The following is a 13663-nucleotide window of genomic DNA, read 5'->3' on the forward strand; positions in this document are numbered from 1 at the left end:
CCAGCAACATCTGCTGTAAAATATGGAATGATGCACCCTGGAGGATAATGCCGAAGGTAACAACCAGCAACATCTACTGTAAACTTTGTAGGAATGGTACACCTGGAGGATAATGCAAAGAGGTAACAACCATCAACATCTGCTGTAAAACATGGAATGATGCGCACCGGAGGGACAATGCGAAGGTAACAACCAGCAACATCTGCTGTAAAACATGAATGATGCACCTGGAGGATAATACCGAAGAGAGTAACAACCAGCAACATCTGCTGTAAAACATAGATGATGCCCTGGAGGATAATGCCGAAGGTAACAGCCAACAACATCTGCTGTAAAACATGGAATGATACCCTGGATGATGCCGAAGGTAACAACCAGCAACATCTGCTGTAAAACATGGAATGATGCACCCTGGAGGATAATGCCAGCGAAGGTAACAACCAGCAACATCTGCTGTAGAAAACATGGAATGATACCCTGGAGGATAATGCCGAAGGTAACAACCATCAACATCTGCTGTAAAACATGGAATGATGCACCCTGGAGGATAATGCCGAAGGCAACAACCATCAACATCTGCTGTAAAACATGGAATGATGCACCCTGGAGGATAATGCCGAAGGTAACAACCAGCAACATCTGCTGTAAAACATGGAATGATGCACCCTGGAGGATAATGCCGAAGGTAACAACCAGCAACATCTGCTGTAAAACATGGAATGATGCACCCTGGAGGATAATGCCGAAGGTAACAACCAGCAACATATGCTGTAAAACATGGAATGATGCACCCTGGAGGATAATGCCGAAGGTAACAACCATCAACATCTGCTGTAAAACATGGAATGATGCACCCTGGAGGATAATGCGAAGGTAACAACCAGCAACATCTGCTGCTAAAACGCTGGAATAATGATACCCTGGAGGATAATGCCGAAGGTAACAGCCATCAACATCTGCTGTAAAACATGGAATGATGCACCCCACGGAGGGATAATGCCGGAAGGTAACAACCAGCAACATCTGCTTATAAAACATGGAATGATGCACCCTGGAGGATAATGCCGAAGGTAGCAACCATCAACATCTGCTGTAAACATGGAATGAGAAATTACCCTGGAGGATAATGCCGAAGGTAACAGCCAGCAACATCTGCTGTAGCAAAACATGGAATGATGCACCCACAGGAGGATAATGCCAGAAAGGTAACCAGCAACATATGCTTGTAAAACATGGAATAATTTCCCTGGAGGATAATGCCGAAGGTAACAACCATCAGCATCTGTAAACAGATAGGTACACCCTGGAGGATAATGCCGAAGGTAACAACCATCAACATCTGCTGTAAAACATGGAATGATGCACCCTGGAGGATAATGCCGAAGGTAACAACCATCAACATCTGCTGTAAAACCAAAGTACCGGAAATGGTCTAAATGATTGGTGTCACCAGAAACGTTCAGTCATAAAGTGTCAACTGCCTTTATTATCTCTTTTAGTTTTTACAGCTGGAACATAATTATGTGAAATAATTACTGGGAACAACTTCATATATTTCCCACCTCTGCTGACGGTCGTGTAATATTTCAATGTTATTCTGATTTTTTTAAATTATGTTTTTGCCTGATGTAGTATTACTGATATGCAATTTGTCTTAGTATGTCTTATTGTGGGTAAAAATAATTATATATTAAATGCGTCCTACGAAAACGTCAATTTGCTACCAGAGTTTAACAGTTAATTCTTGTATAATATTTCTGATAAACTTCCTTCGTGTTCATGTATGAAATAATTAATGTATGTATCTTTATATAATTTAGCTCAATATCTTTCTCGTCAAAAACGGTCATTAATAATAAACTCATTTATAAACTCATTTATAAAACATCTCAGCTGTGAAGGACGCACTATATAACAGTTGTTACCGCCGGCTGGTGTATCATATTATCTTGTCCTATTTTACGGCACACATTTTCTGCCTCTTTTAAGCATGGGACTGGAATATAGTTCTTTTACTTTTGTTATCCGTCTTGAAGAATTTTACCTGCGTATATAATGAGAGAATGTCAGTAATTTAAGTAGCGAGAAATTTGGCTCATGAGTTAATACACCATCTTACTACAACGACGACCAGTCAGTCACTCGCTGGTCTCCTGCCAGATACCGCTGTTTGAACTAATCTTACTGAAAACTGTGACATCACCTCGTTGGACGACTGTACACAATACGTACCTCCAGACTGTGTATCCGGACAGAGTGAAGGTCTCCTCCTTGTCTCCCTGCACAACAAGTGTAGTCGCCCGCACGTGACGACGTCTCAGCTGGCTGGCCAACACACCCAGTTCTAGGTCACTCAGCAGACAACGGGGGAACCTCAGCGAGTCATAGTCCCTGGGGGCGGGGAGGACAACACTTGAACACTTATAGTAGTCATTATTTCATCATATTAAAATGATGATGAACCTGTATATTGTATACACATAGTGTGTATAAAGTTTGCACCATTAATATAATTATTATTTATACTTAAAATAATTATATTATAAACATTCAGTTGTGTGTTTGTGTTCCTTATAAATTCCCCCAGTTTTAATATGGACCACGGCCCAGGTTTACTTCCATTACTAAGTCGAGGACCTCACATGATGATTGTTGTTGTTGTTGTTGGTGTTATTATATTGTTATTGATAATATTATTATTATTATTGTAACTATAATTATTATTATTATTATTATTATTATTATTATTATTATTATTATTATTATTATTATTATTATTTGTATTATTATTATTATTGTAACTATAATTATTATTATTATTATTATTATTATTATTATTATTATTATTATTATTATTATTATTATTATTATTATTATTATTGTAACTATTATTATTATTATATTATCAAATAATTTTAGGTTCATATTTGAGATCACGATAATTGCTAACCCAAATTATCAATGTCAACAATGGTTGTGTTAGTCTGCCTACTAAAGTACTAAAACTTTGACTGAGTGTCTTATTTTGTCTACCAATATTACCAATAGTTCATTAATGCTTCCTTCCCACACATTATTTAAACTGTCGTATGTGATAACTTCGTCAATCAAAAGGTAACTTTACAATAAATAAAGACACGTACTAATAATGTCTGCAAGTGTACGATAATGTTGATAAAGAAACAATAATTTTGTGGATCCAGCTCGATAATTATTTATATTTAAAAATCTGGCAACACTGGTATAGGTGTTTCCCTCTCACTGTTACCACATGATTCCCGGTAACTACTGGTAGTGTAATACACGTATTCCAACCTTGTACCGGGATGACAGGGCCGACTCTACCTTGTGAGGGGCCCTGTGTAAGATAACAGTTTGGGGCCCCGTACAAGATAATGGTTGGGGCCCTATGTAAGATAACAGTTTGGGGCCCTGTACAAAATAATGGTTGGCGGCCCTGTACAAGATAATGGTTGGGGGCCCTGTGTAAGATAACAGTTTGGGGCCCTGTACAAGATAATGGTTGGGGGCCCTGTGTAAGATAACAGTTTGGGGCCCTGTACAAGATAATGGTTGGGGCCCTGTGTAAGATAACAGTTTGGGGCCCTGTACAAGATAATGGTTGGGGCCCTATGTAAGATAACAGTTTGGGGCCCTGTACAAAATAATGGTTGGCGGCCCTGTACCAGATAATGGTTGGGGGGCCTGTGGGAATAACAGTTTGGGGGCCCTGCACCAAGATAATGGTTGGGGGCCCTGTATGTGGGCTCTTTCAGTTTGGGGGCCCTGTACAGAATGTCTGGTTAGGGAGCCCTGTACAAGATAATGGTTGGGGCCCTGTGTAAGATAACAGTTTGGGGGCCTGTACAAAATAATGGTTTGGGGCCCTGTACAAGGCTCATGGTTGGGGCCCTGTGTAAGATAACAGTTTGGGGCCCTGTACAAGATAATGGTTGGGGCCCTGTGTAAGATAACAGTTTGGGGCCCTGTACAAGATAATGGTTGGGGGCCCTGTACAAGATAATGGTTGGGGCCCTGTGTAAGATAACAGTTTGGGGACCTGTGTAAGATAACAGTTTGGGGCCTTGTACAAGATAATGGTTTGGGGGCCCTGTGTAAGATAATGGTTGGAGGCCCTGTGTAAGATAATGGTTGGGGGCCCTGTGTAAGATAATGGGTGGAGGCCCCTAACCAATAATAACCTAAACTAACCATACCACTCATAACCTAACCTAACCTAACCAATAATAACCTAACCTAACCAATAATAACCTAACCTAACCAATAATAACCAATAATAACCTAAACTAACCATACCACTCATAACCTAACCTAACCTAACCTAACCAATAATAACCTAAACTAACCATACCACTCATAACCTAACCTAACCTAACCTAATCAATAATAACCAATAATAACCTAAACTAACCATACCACATAACCTAACCTAACCTAACCAATAATAACCTAACCTAACCAATAATAACCTAAACTAACCATACCACTCATAACCTAACCTAACCTAATCAATAATAACCAATAATAACCTAAACTAACCATACCACTCATAACCTAACCTAACCTAATCAATAATAACCAGCCGTAACCTAAACCCCTAGCCATACCACTCATAACCTAACCTAACCTAACCCTAATCAATAACCAACAATAATAACCTAAACTAACCATACCCTCATAACCTAACCCTAACCAATAGCCAATAGCAACCTAAACCAACCATACCACTCACTTAACCTAACCTAACCTAACTAATCAATAATAACCAATAATAACCTAAACTAACCATACCACTCATAACCTAACCTAACTAACCTAATCAATAATAACCAATAATAACCTAAACTAACCATACCACTCACTTAACCTAACCTAACCTAACCTAATCAATAACAGCAATAATAACCTAAACTAGCCATACTTCGCTCATAACCTAACCCTAACCTAATCAATAATAACCAATAATAACCTAAACTAACCGCTTACCACTCATAACCCTAACCCTAACCTAATCCAATAATAACCAATAATAACCTAAACTAACCACTTCACTCATAACCTAACCTAACCTAACCTAATCAATAATAACCAATAACCTAACTAACCACTTACCACTCATAACCTAACCTAACCTAACCAATAATAACCAATAATAACCTAAATAGCCATACCACTCATAACCTAACCTAACCTAACCTAATCGTAATAACCAATAATAACCTAAACTAACCATACCACTCATAACCTAACCTAACCCTAACCAATAATAACCAATAATAACCTACAACAATACCACTCACTTAACCTAACCTAACCTAACCTAATCAATAATAACCAATAATAACCTAAACTAACCATACCACTCCTAACCTAATCAATAATAACCAATAATAACCTAAACTAACCATACCACTCATAACCTAACCTAACCTAATCAATAATAACCAATAATAACCTAAACTAACCATACCACTCATAACCTAACCTAACCTAATCAATAATAACCAATAATAACCTAAACTAACCATACCACTCCCAACCTAATCAATAATAACCAATAATAACCTAAACTAACCATACCACTCATAACCTAACCTAACCTAATCAATAATAACCAATAATAACCTAAACTAACCATACCACTCATAACCTAACCTAACCTAATCAATAATAACCAATAATAACCTAAACTAACCATACCACTCATAACCTAACCTAACCTAACCTAATCAATAATAACCAATAATAACCTAAAAACTAACCATACCACTCATAACCTTAACCTAACCTAATCAATAATAACCAATAATAACCTAAACTAACCATATTGCCACTCATAGCCTAACCCTAACCTAACCACAATCAATAATAGCAATAATAACCTAAACTAAACAACACCACTCATAACCTAACTTCTTCTAACCAATAATAACCAATAAATAACTAAATAACCATACCACTCTTAACCTAACCCTAACTAACCCTAACCAATAACCAATAATAACCTAAACCAACCATACCACTCCTTAACCTAACCTAAACCTAACACAATCAATAATAACCCATAATAACCTAAACTAACATACCACTCACTTAACCTAACCTAACCTAAACCTAACCAATAACCAATAATAACCTAAACTAAAAATACCACTCATAACCTAACCTAACACAACCTAATCAATAATAACCAATAATAACCCACAAACTAACCATGCCACTCATAACCCTAACCTAACCTAATCAATAATAACCAATAATAACCCCTAAACTAACCATACCACTCATAACCTAACCTAACCTTGTCAATAATAACCAATAATAACCTAAACTAACCATACCACTCATAACCTAACCTAACCTAACCTAATCAATAATAACCAATAATAACCTAAACTAACCATACCACTCCTAACCTAATCAATAATAACCAATAATAACCTAAACTAACCATACCACTCATAACCTAACCTAACCTCATCAATAATAACCAATAATAACCTAAACTAACCATACCACTCATAACCTAACCTAATCAATAATAACCAATAATAACCTAAACTAACCATACCACTCATAACCTAACCTAACCAATAATAACCAATAATAACCTAAACTAACCATACCACTCATAACCTAACCTAACCAATAATAACCAATAATAACCTAAACCAACCATACCACTCATAACCTAACCTAACCTAACCTCATCAATAATAACCAATAATAACCTAAACTAACCATACCACTCATAACCTAACCTAACCTAACCAATAATAACCAATAATAACCTAAACTAACCATACCACTCATAACCTAACCTAACCTAACCAATAATAACCAATAATAACCTAAACTATCCATACCACTCATAACCTAACCTAACCTAACCAATAATAACCAATAATAACTAAACCAACCACATACCACTCATAACCCTAACCCTAACCCCTAACCTAATCAATAATAACCAATAATAACCTAAACCCAACCATATCATGTAACCCCTAACCTAACCTAACCAATAATAACCAATAATAACCTAAACTAACCATACCACTCATAACCTAACCTAAATAACCTAATCAATAATAACCCATAACTAACCTAAACTAACCATACCACTCATAACCTATTAACCTAACCTAACCCCTAACCAATAACCAATAATAACCCCTAAATAACCATACCACTCATAACCTAACCCTAACCTAACCTAATCAATAATAACCAATAATAACTAAACTAACCATACCACTCTAACCTAACCAATAATAACCAATAATAACCTAAACTAACCATACCACTCATAACCTAACCTAACCTAACCAATAATAACATAAACTAACCATACCACTCATAACCTAACCTAACCTAACCTAACCAATAATAACCAATAATAACCTAAACTAACCATACCACTCATAACCTAACCTAACCTAACCTAACCAATAATAACCAATAACTAACCTAAACTAACCATACCCACTCATAACCTAACCTAACTAACCTAACCAATAATAACCAATAATAACCTAAACTAACCATACCACTCATAACCTAACCTAACCAGCCAATAACCTAAACCGCCTAAACTAGCCATACCACTCCTTAACCTAACTTCTTACAACCAATAACCTAACTAACCTAACCAATAATAACGTAATAACCTAAACTAACCATACCGCTCATAACTAACCTAACCTAACCTAACCAATAATAACCTAAAATAACCTAAACTAACCATACCACTCATAACCTAACCTAACCTAACCAATAATAACCTAACCTAACCATACCACTCATAACCTAACCTAACCTAACCTAACCAATAATAACCTAACCTAACCATACCACTCATAACCTAACCTAACCTAACCAATAATAACCTAACCTAACCTTACCACTCATAACGTAAGCAAACACAGTAGTCAGAGAGTGGCTGGTGCGGAGAATGATGGACAGTTGAGAGGGGCTGGGGACGATACCATCTTCCCTTTCTCCGCCCTTCCATAACAAATATCATCTAAACTTCTAAAGGTAATAATCACTTCCACAATATCTATTTCAGTTTCTTCAATATTTGTTTATTTGTTCCTTTTCAATGGAAAACGGTCGTAGTAACGTAAAGAAAAGGAACACGTTTTTTACTTGGTGATTCTCAACTGGGAAGAACCAAACCAAACCTTTTTTATCGTGTCCACAAAAGACTACTGTACTGTACAGCCACTGTATTAATCATCAAATATTGACCCAAATGAAACAGTCCACCAAACTAACAATGATCCAGCCTTCTTCTTCTTCTTCTTCTTCTAATAATAATTAATTATTATTGCTATTACATTATTATTATTATTATTATTTATATTATTATTATTATTATTATTATTATCATTATTATTATCATTATTATTATTATTATTATTATTATTATTATTATTATTATTATTATTATTATTGCTATTATTATTATTATTGTTATTATTATTATTATTATTATTATTATTATTATTATTATTATTATTATTATTATTATTATTATTATTATTATTATTTTTATTATTATTATTATTATTTCACCCTTCATAACTTTTATTAGTATTCATCTTAAGTATCACAATGTAATACAGTCAACAGTACACGTTGATCCACCTGCAGGTTGGCTGGTAACAAACTTGTACTGTTGGCTGTACATCATTAATGTTCCTCGTGCAGTTTAGTATTTCATCATCTTGACGGCCTGGATCATCATACAGTAATATAAAAGTTGTGTATAATAAATAAATGATCAATACAAAGTAGGAGTCTGTATCTTACCTGTTAACTGCCTGTAGTTGTTGAGACACCTGGACTGCCCAGTCTATGTGTGCAGCATCAACCCCGGAGAGGAGCAGATCAAGCCATTCAGCGTGTGGCAGGGAGCCAGGCAGTAGTGCTGGAGGAACCCCCGCGGGTACATGCAGCTCTGAAAATAATTATCATACTAGACAGAAGAAGTATTACTGACAGGTGTAAGACGGTGGCGTCATAGTGACGTAATTGTACCTTCTGCAGCTTTACTTTTCCACAAAGACGAGTCACGACTTTTATTTCTAGCACACCCACGGCCTTCACCAACACTGTCACTCTCTGACCAACACACCCACGGCCTTCACCAACACTGTCACTCTCTGACCAACACACCCATGGCCTTCACCAACACTGTCACTCTCTGACCAACACACCCACGGCCTTCACCAACACTGTCACTCTCTGACCAACACACCCACGGCCTTCACCAACACTGTCACTCTCTGACCAACACACACCGGCCTTCACCAACACTGTCACTCTTCTGATATACACCACGGCCTTCACCAACACTGTCACTCTCTGACCAACACACCCACGGCCTTCACCAACACTGTCACTCTCTGACCAACACACCCACGGCCTTCACCAACACTGTCACTCTCTGATCAACACACCCACGGCCTTCACCAACACTGTCACTCTCTGACCAACACACCCACGGCCTTCACCAACACTGTCACTCTCTGACCAACACACCCACGGCCTTCACCAACACTGACACTCTCTGACCAGCACACCCGGCAACCCACCAGCACTGTCACTCTCCTGTGCTTACCCACGGCCTTCACCAACACTGTCACTCTCTGTGCTTACACACAGCCTTCACCAACACTGTACTCTCCCCAGCCAACACCCCAGCCTTCTGCCCTGCTCTCCCAGGCCAACACACCCACGGCCTTCACCAACACTGTCACTCTCTGACCAACACACCCACGGCCTTCACCAACACTGTCACTCTCTGACCAACACACCCACGGCCTTCACCAACAACAACAGAGGCATCATCTTAGTTTGGCTCACTACTATGAACTGGAACCAGCGGCGGCCGGGTGCAAGGTGACCAGATTTTATAATCACCAAAGTTCTTGATCCAGGAAGAAAAAGGTGCAAAATGGCTATATTTTACCTTCGGAAGGAATTGTTCTCTGTCTTTTTCAGTTGGTATTACAATGACTTCTGGGGTTATATTCCTTTATTTTGTGACCTGTGCTGGCCTGCATGGCAACTGTTTACACAAATGGTCCATAATACCTTCACCATTCAATAATTATGAAAGTCTATAATTCAATTAGACAATACTAAATAATTTACTTGGACATTATATGCATGAGTTGTACTTCTCAAACAGTCACTAAAAGGTCACATTTTCCACAAGACTCGCTATGCTTCTTGAGACCTTCCCGGGAAGCGGCGTGCACCTGAGGAACGAGGATGTACTGAAGCTGTAGTCCGGCAGAGAAACCTTAAGTATTTACAGTCAGTAGGTACCCGTGTGGGTAATGAACCGTACCAAGGGTAAGTTGCTTCTATTCTTATATGCGTGGTGTTCGTGGTGCTGGATTTGTCTATATGAGAAGCTGTACTGATACAGGTCATGTATTACTCAAGAGAGATTATTCCAGGCTTGTGTGACTCTTGATGTTGGTTGATGGTCCGGTGGCGTGATATTTGTATTCATGGCCTCTTGTGGTTGATGGTCCGGTGGCGTGATACTTGTATTCATGGCCTCTTGTGGTTGTTGGTCCGGTGGCGTGATATTTGTATTCATGGCCTCTTGTGGTTGATGGTCCGGTGGCATGATATTTGTATTCATGGCCTCTTGTGGTTGTTGGTCCGGTGGCGTGATATTTGTATTCATGGCGTCTTGTGGTTGATGGTCCGGTGGCATGATATTTGTATTCATGGCCTCTTGTAGTTGATGGACCGGTGGCGTGATATTTGTATTCATGGCCTCTTGTGGTTGTTGGTCCGGTGGCATGATATTTGTATTCATGGCCTTTTGTGGTTCATGGTCCGGTGGCGTGATATTTGTGTTCATGGCCTCTTGTAGTTGTTGGTCCGTTGGCGTGGTATTTGTATTCATGGCATCTTGTGGTTGATGGTCCGGTGGCGTGATATTTGTATTCATGGCCTCTTGTGGTTGTTGGGTCCGGTGGCATGATATTTGTATTCATGGCCTCTGTGGTTGTTTTTTTGTCCGGTGGCGTGATATTTGCATTCATGGCGTCTTGTTGATGGTCCGGTGGCATGATATTTGTATTCATGGCCTCTTTGTAGTTGATGGACCGGTGGCGGATATTTGTATTCATGGCCTCAGTTGTTGGTCCGGTGGTGGATATTTTGTATTCATGGCGTCTGTGGTTGATGGTCCGGTGGCGTGGATATTTGTATTCATGGCGGCCCGTGGGTTGATGGTCCGGTGGCGGATATTTTAAAATTGCTATTCTTGTGGTTGTTGGTCCGGTGGCGTGATATTTGTATTCATGGCGTCTTGTGGTTGATGGACCGGTGGCATGATATTTGTATTCATGGCCTCTTGTAGTTGATGGACCGGTGGCGTGATATTTGTATTCATGGCCTCTTGTGGTTGATGGTCCGGTGGTGTGATATTTGTATTCATGGCGTCTTGTGGTTGATGGTCCGGTGGCATGATATTTGTATTCATGGCGTCTTGTGGTTGTTGGTCGGTGGCGTGATATTTGTATTCATGGCCTCTTGTGGTTGTGTAGTTGGTCAGGGGAGAAGTCCGAGCACTGACCCTTGAGGAACACCACTTGTGACAGGTTTCCATCCATTCACCACTACTGTACTCGCTGTCGTCGTTGTGTAAGGAATCCTTCAATACATTCCAGTACATTACCTCTTACCCCAAGTGAACTCAGCTTTAACAGCAGTCGGACATGAGGGACTGTGTCGTCTGCTTTTGCATAATCTAAAAAGATTATATCGACTGGAATACCATGACTCAAAGCCTGTGTCCAGACATCAAGTGCTTCTATTACCGTTCTCCCTCGACGGGTATTAGGCATTGTCACTCAACACCAACCGGAGCTATGTAACATAGCCTCCGTCCTCATCTTAACACTCATAGCTACAGTGATAAAGTTACAGTGATATACACTGGGAACTGTATCTGAGATAGTTCCTCAATAATTAGATAACAGACAATTGGGTTTGGCTACTAAAGCCCTATATAATATACATGTTCCAGCCTCATTAACCCAGAAGGAATCGACGGTTAAAGGGCCAGTTCATCGCCACCGCGCAGTACAATGTTTAACCCTTTGCCACAGGTTTTTGACCAGGCTGTATCAAGTAAGAAATGGTATTTTGACTTACTCATGTAATATATATATTTAAAAAATACCATCAGACCTTTTGGCTTCAGACGGGTGATTAACCCCCAGCTAATACAACAACTAGAGAATGTAAGGTCAAATTATTTTATTTTCTAGATGTACTGAACCAAGCGGAGGTAAGGGAGGACCCGTTAAAACGGTCATGAGGAACATTTTATATCAGTGTTTACCTTAAAGTAGATAACCAGGAGTTAAGGTGTACACATAACGCTTCTAAAAGACACACATTGATGACAGGCAATGATAACATAGTGTAAATACTTTGACCAGTTTTAAATAATTATATAAACTAAGTCACCAAGCCCTACACCACGTCACCAAGACCTACACCACGTCACCAAGACCTACACCACGTCACCAAGACCTACACCACGTCACCAAGCCCTACACCACGTCACCAAGACCTACACCACGTCACCAAGACCTACACCACGTCACCAAGACCTACACCACGTCACCAAGACCTACACCACGTCACCAACAACGTCACCAAGCCCTACACCACGTCACCAAGATCTACACCACGTCACCCCCTGCACACGTCACCAAGCCCTACACCACGTCACCAAGCCCTACACCACGTCATACCAAGACCTACACCACGTCACCAAGCCCTACACCACGTCACCAAGCCCTACACCACGTCACCAAGCCCTACACCACGTCACCAAGCCCTACACCACGTCACCAAGCCCTACACCACGTCACCAAGCCCTACACCACGTCACCAAGCCCTACACCACGTCATTAAGTCGTCCACCACGTCATCAATTCATCCACCACGTCATCAAGTCGTCCACCACGTCATCAAGTCGTCCACCACGTCATCAAGTCGTCCACCACGTCATCAAGTCGTCCACCACGTCATCAAGTCGCCCACCACGTCATCAAGTCGTCCACCACGTCACCAAGTCGTCCACCACGTCATCAAGTCGTCCACCACGTCATCAAGTCGTCCACCCCGTCATCAAGTCGTCCAACACGTCACCAAGTCGTCCACCACGTCCACCTGCTCACTGGGTCGTCCACCACGTCACCAGTCGTCCACCACGTCATCAAGTCGTCCACCTCGTCATCAAGTCGTCCACCGGGTCATTGTCGTCCACCACGTCCACCCCGTCATCAAGTCGTCCACCACGTCACCAAGTCGTCCACCACGTCATCAACAAGTCGTCCACCCCGTCAACAAGTCGTCCACCACGTCACCAAGTCGCACACCCCGTCCACCCCGTCATCGTCAGTCCACCACGTCACCAAGTCGTCCACCAGTCCACCACGTCATCAAGTCGTCCACTACGCCATCGAGTCGTCCACCACGTCATCAAGTCGTCCACCACGCCAACAAGTCGTCCACCGGGTCATCAAGTCATCCACCACGTCATCGTCGTCCACCATCAAGTCGTCCACCACTTCATCAGTCGTCCATCAAG

The 13663-nt window shown here is 40.4% G+C and overlaps 1 long non-coding RNA gene across 1 annotated transcript; it reads right to left on the reverse strand.

Annotated features, from left to right (window-relative positions):
- Nucleotides 1-2232: 2232 nt before the first annotated feature.
- Nucleotides 2233-9192, reverse strand: LOC121878283. Its single transcript, XR_006091121.1, has 2 exons — nucleotides 8839-9192; nucleotides 2233-2391 (listed from the first exon to the last, which is right to left on the reverse strand). It is a non-coding gene; the product is annotated as an uncharacterized LOC121878283 (long non-coding RNA).
- Nucleotides 9193-13663: the final 4471 nt, after the last annotated feature.

This window comes from Homarus americanus, unplaced genomic scaffold (assembly GCF_018991925.1).
Source record: "Homarus americanus isolate GMGI-L3 unplaced genomic scaffold, GMGI_Hamer_2.0 scaffold27423, whole genome shotgun sequence".
NCBI classification, from domain to species: Eukaryota; Metazoa; Arthropoda; class Malacostraca; order Decapoda; family Nephropidae; genus Homarus; species Homarus americanus.